Here is an 11,989-nt window from a genome sequence, read left to right as displayed (position 1 = left end):
TTTTTGAAGTCCATGTCGGTCACCCTGAACGCGACTTGACACATCGCGCAAGAAACATGCCCCTGATGGTTGCGTTCTGGTGGATCCATGCAGTCCAGAGACTTGTGTTTGGATTCTGGAATGCTTTTCTGAGAACTGCGTTCAGACTAATTAAAGTGGTCTAGAGACCTGAATTTTGGGTTTGGAACGCAGTCCTGAGAATTACATTTTGTTTGGAAAACGTGTCCCTAAGGACTGCATTTTGGTGTTGGAACGCGTCCCTAAGGACTGTGTTTTGATTTTGGAACGCTCCCTTGAGGGTTGTGTTTTAGTTGGATCACGTGGGGCTTGTATTTGGGCTCATCAATGTGAGGTTCACGTTCTGAAGCAGAAACGCAGAGCTCTTGTTGATGCTCACAAACATGAAGCTCGCGTTGATTGAGAAATCGGCTATCTCGGAGATAAGCTCGTCGTAAGGATCTTCTCCTTCGTTGAGTGGTATTTTTCTTAGCTTGTTTCAAGGCTTTTGTAGCGATGTCAGCTATGTTGATCGAGCTTGCCACCGCAATGGGCCTCTTTTGACCCGATACCCATCGTGTTGGAGCAGGTAAAGACTCTTCGACTTGACTGATAAGTTTCTTCGAACCTGAGCCCACTCCTTCAGAGGAGGGGCTGCCAAGCCATCTAATCCAAAGGAGATGCCTTCCTTTAGTAGTTTAGCAACAATTGGAGTTATGGTCTCCTTAGAGACATTGCGGACCTTGTGCATAGCCTTGGGGCTAAGGGATCCGGAAGAAAGGACTTCCTCATACTTGGCCTGATCAAACTCTACCACAAGAGTTTTGATCGTTGTTCTAGCAAGGTTAACGTCAGATTGCGCTACCACTTCTTCGTCAGTGAAGCACATCCCCAATAGAGTCATCATCTTTTGTTTGGTGAAAAAATTGAAAGAAGAAAACAGAGAATTGAATTTGTATTATTCTCTCTAACAGACTTAGAAAAAGAATTAATTATAATTATCTCAATATAATTTCTCTCTAACAAACTTAGAAAAAAAATTACAAATCTCTCAATATAATTTCTTTCTAACAGACTTAGAAAAATAAATTACAAATCTTCTCGATCGGATTCCCAATTTATAAAAGAGAGAAGGGATTGACGAAGACTCTTCTCTTTGTTAACCCGGGTTCTTCTTGGTATCGATGGAATGCCTCACTCGATGTTCATATCGAGTTTGCTTTCCATTGACGATCCGAATACTTCACCTTGTTGGAATACTGTATTTTCCTCTTGACTTGATGTTGAGGAGAACTTGCGTGGCAAGTTTAAGAATAACTCTTAATGAGTTTAGGAACTCAGTGCGAATTTAAACTCTATTAAAGAGTTAATTTGAACCGAAAATCGGTTTATAGCTAAGATCTAAGCTCAAAGACTTTTGTTAATTAAGGACGCTCAAAGATCTCCAAAAACACGAATGCTGGTTTCTCTTTATGTGATATTGTGGATGCAAAAAGTTGATCAAATTGGAGATCCCAAACTCAGTTACGTTTTTCGCCATTTATAGGGGATTAAGGGGTGTAACCAGCCCCTTAATTCACTCCTAAGTGGGGAAGTGATCCCCTCAAATCATGGAAAATTGTCTTAAAACCGTTCAGCTCATGATTGAATGAGTCAAACGCAAAATTCATGTTCTGACATGAACTTTGGGCTCTAGGATTGTAACACAGAGTTGAGCTCCATACTGGCGGCTAGAAATGCAGTGGTGAGCCCTACATTTTGAATCTGAAACACAGCCACGACCTCTGTGTTTTGAATCTGAAACGCAGCTACGACCTCTGTGTTTTGAATCTGAAACGCAGCCATGACCTCTGCATTTTGAATCTGAAACACAGCCATAACCTCTATGTTTTGAATCTGAAGCGCGGGCATGACCTCTATATTTTGAATCTGGGACGCAGAAGTGAGCTCTGCATCTTGATTTGAAGAGACCGTCAATTTGTAGTCTCTTTTGCTAGAACGTTGCAAAGATCGTCATCTTGTAATCTTCGTCTTGGCTTCTTAAAAATATGAGAGTCGTTAGATTATAACTCCTGATGTTGATTGTGAAGGTTGTTAAATTAGATCTTTTATTAGTTACTGTGAAGGTCGTCAGATTATAACATTCATCGATCTACGTGAAAGTTTTCAAATTGTAGCCTTCTGAAAGCCACCAAATTATAACTTTCATCATCGGTGTTTGATGGGGATCAACTATCTGTAGTAATATATAGATAGCCTACAGTGACCCTATTGTCATCACAGCCAACATTGCCGGCTTCCAGGTCAAGAGGATCATGATCGCCACAGGGAGCTCAGTCGACATCCTCTACATCGATGCCTTCAACTAAATGGGCATTGACAAGTCTCGATTGCAGCCATGTCAGGGCCACTCATTAACTTTATAGGGCATGCACTCCAACCAGAAGAAATGATCACTCTCCCCCTGATAGTCAGCAAGTACCCCTGACAGGCCACTGTCCATGTCTAGTTTTTAGTGATGGACCTCAAATCGACCCATAATGTCATTTTGGGAAGAATTGTCCTCCATCTCCTGCAAGCTGTCCTTTCCACATACAATAAAATGATGAAGTTTCTGACTCCAAAAGGAGTCGGCATATCAAGGAGCAACCAGAAGGAGGCTAGATCCTTTTACCTGCTCTCGACAAAAGGCAAGGGAATGTAAGAGACCCTGCCTATCGAGAAGACTTACCTCCAGATAGAGAAAAAGCTGGAGTAAGAAATGGCGACACCCGTCGAAGAGCTTCAGGAGATACCGATTGACTGAGAAGGGTTGAAAAAGGTCAAGATTGGATCCACCCTCGTCCAACCTCAATGAGGGGAGATGATTGCTTTCCTGTTGGCGAACACTAACATGTTTGCTTGGGGACCAGAAGATCCCAGGATCCCTCCCGAAGTGATGAGCCATGAGCTCGCATTTAATTGGTACACTAAGCCAGTTAGACAGAAGAAGCGATATCTCAGCCCCGAAAGATAGAAGGTGGCCGTCGAAAAAGTTGATCGGCTACTAACAGCTGAATTCATTCGGGAGGTGCAATACCCCCGAGTGGCTATCTAATATGGTGCTGGTGAAGAAGGCTCTTAATAAGTAGAGGATATGTGTTGACTTCACTGACCTTAACAATGCCTGTCCAAAAGATAGCTACCCCTCCCTCAAATCAACTAGCTTGTTGATGAAAGCATAGGGCAATAAACTGCTTAGTATCATGGATGCCTTCTCTGGCTACTATCAGACCTGTATGGCAAAGCATGACCAAGAGAAGACTTCATTTATTACAAACCAAGGGATGTATTATTATAAGGTGATGCTCTTCGTTCTTAAGAATGCTGGCGCCACCTCCCAGCAGCTCATCAACAAGATCTTCAAGCACCAGATTGGTTGAAATGTGGAATCTTATGTGGACGACATCCTGATGAAGTCAAAGCGGGCATCGGCCCACATAGCGGACCTTGATGAGAACTTCTCCCTCCTTTGACACTAGCACATGAAACTCAACCCGGCCAAATGCGCCTTTGGGGTTCAATTGAGAAAATTCCTAGGGTTCATGATCATCCAAAGAAGTATTGAGATCAACCCCGAGAAGATAGCCGCCATGGAGCAGCTACCCGAGCCTTGCACATTGAAGGACATCCAGAGGTTAAACGGAAAGATAGTCACGTTGGGTCGCTTCCTCTCCAAATCAGCTGAGAGGAGCCTCCTTTTTTTCAAGATTCTAAGAGGAAGTAAGGAGCTGAAGGAGAGTAAGAGCTGGATGGTAGAGTGTAGCGCAGCCTTTAGAGATCTCAAGACCTACCTGAGCACCAATCCACTGCTGAGTCAGCCCAGAGAAAGAGAGACCCTGTATCTATACTTAGCCGTCTCTCCCAAATCCGTTAGCTCTGTCCTGATTCATGAGGAAGATAACACCCAGAAGTCTATATATTATGTCAGCCAGATATTGCGAGCGGGTGAACTCAACTACCCTCTCATAGAGAAGGCTGCTTTCGTCCTCATCACCGCGGCCAGAAGGCTCCACCCTTACTCCTAAGCACATTCCATAATAGTGTAGACTAGCTTACCTCTAAAGAAAAGTCTCGGTAGCCCCACCACTTCAGGAAGAATGGTCGCTGGTCGGTTGAACTGAGTGAGCACGATGTACAGTTTGAGCCAAGGACAACAATCAAAGCCCAAGCCTTGGCCGACTTCCTCATGAGTCAACCATACCAGATGATGAGCCAGCTAGACCTTCGCCACCAGCCTCGCAGGATCCATAAGCATCTCAAGTAGCCAAGATCCTTGCGCCTCAGCCAAGGCACATCACCACATATAACTCACTAGAGTTTGCCTCATAGTGGTTTTCAAAGGTGGATGGATCCTATGGAGAAACCGACAGTAGATCAAGAGTAGTCTTGCGCGGCCCTGACGGGTCGACACATAGCACTCTATCAGTTTTGGATTCTCAGCCTCTAACAACAAGGCAGAGTATGAAGCACTTCTGACGGGTCTTTGAGCCGCCTTAGTAGTAAAAGCTGAGCACATCTACATCTTGGCTGACTCCTAACTTGTTGTCCGTCAGATGAATGGAGAATATGCGGTCAAAGATTCTAGGATGGTTCAATAACTGAAGGTGGCTAAAGACCTACTACCCAATTTTTCCAGTTTTTGAATCGCCTAAGTCCGCTGCACCCTCAACGCTTCGGGTGGATGCTCTATCAATAATTGGATCAACCAGCTCAAGAAGCAGCTCGGGGCCAGTGTACACTGACACCCCCGAATGCCCAAGCATCGTCAAGGCATCAAAGGCAGTCACGCAAGCTGAGACACCCGTCGATCCATGTTAGATCAATCACATCATCCAGTATCTAATGTGGAGGACCCTACCATAGAATGCCGCTGAAGCCAGGAATATGCAAAGGAATGCTTGTCGTTATTTTATGCTTGACAACTAGCTCTATCGGTTGTCATACTCCAGCAGCGGTGTGCGACCCTATCTCCATTATCTTCGGCCTGGTAAAGCCAATTATGTTCTCCGAGAGATTCATGAAGGGACTTGCGGGAATCACCTTCGGGCTAGGACTCTCGCCCAAAAGATAATCCGCCAGGGGTACTATTGGCCCACTATACTGACCAAATCTAAGAAACTTGTCTCCCGGTGCAGGAAGTGCTAATTTTTCTCGACCATTCTACGAGTGACAACCACTGAGCTCACTTCCATTGTGAGCCCAATACCTTTCACCCAGTGGGGGTTGGATTTGTTGGGTACTCTCCTTATAGCTTCTATGCAGCGAAAAGTTTTAATCATCGTCACCGACTACTTCACTAAAGAGATCAAGGCCGAGCCCTTAGCTAAGATCGGTGAAAGTAATGTCACCAAATTTGTTTGAAAGTCTATTGTCTACCACTTTGGTGTACCCCTCTTATTCATAACAGAAAACAGCACTCAGTTCAACAACGTGAGCTTCAAAAGCTTTTGTGAAGAGTGGAACATTCAACTCAAATTTTCCTTAGTCGCTCATCCTAAGTGCAACAGACCTTCTGAAGCTGCCAACAAATGCATCCTCCAAGCCCTAAAGAAGAAGGTAGAAATGACGACGATAAATTAGGTCGAAGAGTTGTCTGGGATCCTATGGTCTACCGTACCACTCACAAGAATTCAACCGGAAAAACCCCCTTCAAGTTGACCTATGGAGCCAAAGCAGTCACCCTAGTGGAAGTTAGCATGCTGACAATCCGATTGTGGTATTTTGACGAGGACTCGAATGCAGAGCAGTTTTGAATTGGACTCGATATCATCAACGAAGTCTGAGAAAAAGCCCTCTAATCCCAAGTCGTCAACCAACAGCGCATCACCCAAAACTATAACATCAAAGTCTACCCTCGTAGGTTCAATGTCGGCGATCTCATCCTCCGAAAAGTTGCTTATGATAAGGACACTAGGTGCGGCAAATTGCTACCTGGTAAGGGACCGTCCTTGAAGAATTACGCCCAGGTACATACCGGTTGAGAAGTCCAAACGGGAGAATTTTGCAACATCCCTGGAACATCGAGCACCTCACGAAGTATTATCAATAATTTTATAGGTGTATTTTATTTATAAACATGAAATCGTTTTTAAGTGCTAACCCTTATGCTGTATTCTTGAAGTACCTTATCTTTACAGACACTCAACCAAAGCCCTTGGCACCATAATACCAAGGCATGCCAATGTCTCGGTTGACTCTGACCCCAAAAGACCTTAGCGCCCTCATTAAGCCCAATGAACTTGGCTAAAGACCTTGGTACCTCTACAGGGTAAAACCAATACAAGCCAACCAATTTGGTCAACTCCGACCTCAAAAAACCATGGCGCCCTCATTGAGTCCAAGGAAAATGTCCAAATCACCTCAACATACAGAGTCGACTCATCTCAAACCACATATCATAACAGACAGCAAATCAGTGCTCAAAGATGTCTGGACAAAAATAAAGTTGAGATATGATAGTTTGAAAGGCTAACAAGCCTAAAATTTTTATTAAATATTTCAAGATATTTACATCATCGCTTACATAAAACAAGAGAAACAAGAGAGAAGATATACAAGGCCTCAAGCATCTCAGCTCATGTTGGGAGTAGGACTAGGCAGAATGGCACTCAATTCAGGAATTGGAACAAGCGATGCTCGGATGACAGACGGGGTGACTTCCTGATCATCCTCGGGCTTGCCCTCGTCATCCACCTTTAGCATTATTTCCCCTCTGCTCATCTCAATCTCCTTCGATAAGTCAAGGCAACAGGAGGCTCAAGAGGGATAGAGGCTGTCTGGAGGAAGCAAGGAGGAGAGATAATCGAAGTCGGCTTTACAAGCTAAAGCCACTTCAACCTTGCCTAGAGGGCTGTGGTGGAATTTCTCCACCACATCTGCCTTACGCGCTTCTGAATCAAAGTAAGCAAGTCGAGCCTCCAAAACATCAATAGACGCCTTAGATGCCTCATTGGCCGACCGCTCCTCCCTGAGGTCCAGCTCTAAGTTTTAGACCGCCTGGTGATCTCATCGGGCGCATTGCTATCCACGAGCCTGTCACACTTCTCAACCTCTAGCTCCTCGCCCAAATATTTGATTCAGTCATCCCACTCGGTCATCCCTTGCTGGAGACGACCGATATCCTTTTGGAGTTTGGCCAAGTCTTCTTTGAGCTTCTCGATTGTGGCCAACAGCTTAGCGCGGTGCCCCTGGAGTCCTCAGATCGTGTCGTCCTTAATCTCTAGCACCTGATGCCATTTCCCTTCATTACGCTTCAAATCAGCGCTCAGAGCTTCAACCTTCTCCTCCGCTGCCTTCCTAGCATTTTTCTCCTTGGCCATTGCCTTTTGAAAATTAGTGGGGAGCTTATACGTAATACAAAGCCAAGAAAATAGCTTCTCCTTGATCAAGGTCCCCTGCAACAGGTAGCTTTTAAGGGCCAGTGCAGGCCCACGTTCAGCACTTCCGTTAGCATCACCTAATCACTAGGGAGGGAGAACTGCTCTAATGCTCGAACCTAAGCCACACTCGACACGAGGACTAAGTTCTTCTTATCGAGGGACCTCTGGGTGACAAACATATCACCCTCTACGTGCACCTCCCATGGGAGCTACCATCCCCCATCTCTCTAATCAGCTTATATCTAAGCTCATCCCATTCTTGGGGGTCAATCTTAGAGATACAGTAGAGGAAAGGACAGTGGAATCCACTCTACAGTACAGGGGCGACCTCAGCACGCGGAGGTTTAGCAAGCTAGGAAGAGACCACCTCCCCTCTAGCATCCCCCGTCGCCTTAGCAGGTTCCTTACCAAGCCTACGAGTTAGCGCTTGTAAGGAAGCCTGGTCCACCGACTCCTCAGCCTGAGCATCAGCACCAGCAGGCTCGGCTGCCTGCCTACCATGCACTTGCGTAGGAGGGAAAGCCTCATCAACAATGATGACATTTGGCTGATGGGGAGGAAGGAGACCTGGGGCTAGCACGGGGTCGAGTCAACTTACGTCTGCTCGATCTCTTCACTGGACCATTACCCTCTATCGAGCCTCCTCTTTTTATCCAACTTCTCCTTCTTGGCGATGACCATTGGTCTGATCTCTACCTCCCTTGATCGCAGGCTACTTAGCTCATCGGGGACCAAATCCCCCTTAGCCACTTTTAGGGCCTCATGGCTGGTGCCTGCTCCCTAAGTGTGGCCTCTAGAGGTCATTCTTCTTTATGGGAGGGCCAAGAGAGCAGCTCATTGGCCTTGGTTCGCCTCGGGTAGCGGGTACCTCTAGACACATTGGCACAACGTCTCAAAAATATTGCTCGTCTCTCAAGACCAGGCATAGGAGCTGACCTTCTTAAGCTGTCGTCTCTCTTCAGCCGATAACATTTATGGTCTTAGCACATCCTTCTTGATCTCAGGCCAAGTGGGGAAAAATAGGATGGCGTCATCGCCAAAGATCCACAAAAATTGCTCATTCTAATCGCTATTGGATTCTAGAGCGTCCGACACCAGCTTGCAGCCGTCAGGGTAATAGAAGAAATAAAAGGCATCTTTCTTAGTCGTTTTGACGCCCACAAGGTTTCCAAACATGTGCATGCTCGGTTCAACATTGACCCGCTAGCAAATCACCAGAAACCTTACCAATATGGCGATGGCGTTGAGGGTGAATTGCGAAGGGGAGACCCCCAAAGCACAACATAAGTCTCGAATGAAAGGGTGAAGCGCTAACTGAAGCATGTAATCCAGATGAGCCAGGCATAACGGCGATGTGTCTTTGCCGTGGCAGTACACCGGCTCAGCACCGCCAGGCGCCGATAAAGTGAAGGCCTTGGGGATATCATAGAGGTCATAGTAGGTGTCGGGCTCCTAAATGAAGATCTTCGAGCAGACAGGACAGATGAGATCGATCCTCACCTCATTACGACCAGTGGTAGAGGTTTGAGCATCCATGGAAGATCACCGGAAATTGATGCAAAATCACCAAAAATGAGAGCTATGAACTTGGGAAGACAGCGAGTTGTAGGGCAAAATTTTGTGAAGAAAAGTCCCTCGTACCACAAAGGGATATATGTAGACACCAAGGGTGACATGTGGAAAGATCGGAACAGCCGCCCCTGTTCAAAATAAACGGGCAAGATCGACCTTGAAATCTAAATGGGCATCCCAAAAAATTAGGCACCGCCCCCTTTACTCCACAACCGCTACACATGAATATCGAAATGCCAGTGTTACTTGTCAAACGATGACATCTTAAAGTCTTTTCAATAATGTCCTTTCACTTGGCCTATAAAGGTGCTTTGGAACCCACCAAAATTACGACTGTTTAGATCATAGATGTCCCTCATATGAGCCGATAGCTTGCATGATCAACTAAAAACGTAGTGTTAGTCGACCCTTCATGAAGCCAACTCAAAAAAATAGAGGCACCCAAACTTAGTGAAACTAAGTGTCGCCGCTAAGCATGTTCTAATCAATAATTTATATGATTAGCTAGGGGACGTTTAGAAGTTGACTCGACTAACTCTGATTCAAGAGCTCACCCTCACTTACATAAATCCAAGATCTAGAAACCCCAGGTCATTATGAAGGTGGTATAGATGCCAGAACAATCAATAGACGATTCACAACTCAAGGTTTGGTCGACTCGGAATAACAACTGGAAGAATAATTCAAGACAAATAGTAATTGACAGATCACAATTCATAACAAATTGTAAAGTAATCAAAAAGTGTCCTTTTATTTATCTTTCAAAAATATTTACAAGTGTTAGTACTTACAAGACAGCCCAAGGCCATACACAATCCTAAGTTGAAGAACGAAGCCTAGGAGATCCATGCCAGCTCCTGGAGTCAGAGGCAAGAAAGTGTTGGTGGTGGGTGGTGAACGATTCGAGGACGTTCCTCGCTCGGCCTCGTTACTCCTCTTCTGGCCCGAGCCCTCACCAGTCTCCCTGGCCAAACCCTCACCTCCTGTATCGGCCCTTTCGACGGGGCCCTCGTGACCTCCTCATTTGACCTTTCATCCTCGCCTTCCTCACCCATTTCAAGCCCCCCACCTTGGTTTTCTATCTCTAGGAGCGAGTCCAAACAACTGGTGATTCATGGAGGATAGTGGAAGCAATTGGACACACTCCTCATCTTGGCTGGGAGTTGAACCTTGAGGTAGGCGAACTCGGCCTTGCAGGCGATCAGCACCTCTACTTTGTTAAAAAGGCTTTAGTGATACTCCTCCATAACCTTAGATCGATAGGCCTCTGACTCCAGATAGGCAATCTGACACTGGGCTTCAACTAGGGACATCTCGCGACGATCTCTCTCCTCTTAGAGCCTTGTTTGGGCTAGTTTCGCCTCCTCAAGCTTACCCCTGGCGTGTTGGGCAGCTTGACGCTCAACCTCAACCTACACCGGAGCACGGTCCTTATCCTGTTACCCCTACATGACTTGCTCGGATAAGTGCCTTGCCTTCCTATTTTTCTCTTGAAGCTTGCGCTTGAGGCTATCGATGTTAGAGGATTTTTTGGCGTTTGAGGACTTCAAACCCTTGATCATCTGCTCACACACCTCCATCTCACGACACCAAACGTCCAACTCCTACTACTTTGCTAATAGTTCCCTGAGGGGTTCATCGAGTTCACCCTTCACGTTAGCTTGGCAAGCCTCCACCTCCCCTTGGAGTTTGAGGAAAGATGTTCCATCTTCTCCATTCAGCCACAGTGTTCCATGAGAGCCCCACGATTTAACTCTGAAGGACTTGGAGGAGGCCAATAGTGGGAACTTCCTCCAGAATCTCCATGTCGTGGGGTAATCAGAATTACTCCACCGTAACCGATTGGGCAACTCGGGACCAAGGACCGACCCCCTCGTGTCGAGATGACGGGCAGGCTGGTGTTGATGCTCCAGAGAGGGTTCCCTTGTATATTAAGGGCCGACGCGTAAGGACTTGATCAGCAGCGTCCTCATCCTCTCCTAAGCCTCTGTATCGATCTCACTGACTCAATGAGGATAAGGATACTCAAAACTTGAAGGAACTGCGTCCTCCATGACTAACTCTTTTCCTTGGCAGCGAGTACGTTCAGCATGACAATAGGAGACTTCTCCTCCCTTGCATGAGCCTCGGTCCCGGCTCTAGCCTCTTGGTTGGCGCCTTCCTCCTCTTCCTGAGCCGAGGACCCCTCATCCAGGTGGATGACTTCGACCTCGACTGCCTTGGCTGCCCATCAACGATTTTAGCCACTAACCTTCCAGGACATCCTCCTCGCTCTCTCAGCATGAGCCGTTGAGGGTGCTGGCCTTGTCGATCCGGCTAACGTGGCGGCAACTTGAGCGTGATCCCCCGTAGTCTCCCTAGGGACTAATTCTTGGCGTAGGCATTTCGTTGGCCTCGCCGGTGGTTCTTCCTGAGGCTTGACAGGTAGAGCTGTCGACACCCTCCCAACCTCCTCTTTAGGGACGATTAGCTGGGCTACCCTCTCTTGGTCCCTCACCGTAGGTGGCTCGGCGGATATGCCAGCAACTCTCAAGACAGAGTTGTCAAGTAGATGTTCCATCTTACGAGAGCCAGTATATCCCTTAATCAAATCTAGGGTTTGCTTCTCCGCATCCGATTGTCTCCTCGCCGTTAAGAGTCTTCCTTATTATCTCGGGCTAATGGGAGTAGCCCAAGTCCGAGTCGTCTCTTACAATTTAGACGAACTTCTCCTTCCAATATTTATTCGAGTCAGGAAGGTCAAGGACGATCTTGAACTTTACCACCACCTAAAAGCGCTAATGGGCTTTTTTTTGATGCACTTTAACACCAATCAGATGCTCCAACACATTCAAGGACGGCTCAACCACCAGCTAACTACAGATCACCACGTACGCCCACAAACATAGTGATGGCATTCAACTTCATCTACATCAGTGACACCCCCAGAGCGGTGAATGCACAACGGAGGAAGGGGTGCAGAGGCAGGTGCAGGCTAAACTCTAGATTCTTCAGATAGA

Source organism: Asparagus officinalis, chromosome 5 (genome assembly GCF_001876935.1).
Source record: "Asparagus officinalis chromosome 5, Aspof.V1, whole genome shotgun sequence".
In the NCBI taxonomy this organism is placed as follows: Eukaryota; Viridiplantae; Streptophyta; class Magnoliopsida; order Asparagales; family Asparagaceae; genus Asparagus; species Asparagus officinalis.
The sequence above is the reverse complement of the archived record's forward strand: the minus strand, read 5'-3'. Positions refer to the sequence as shown.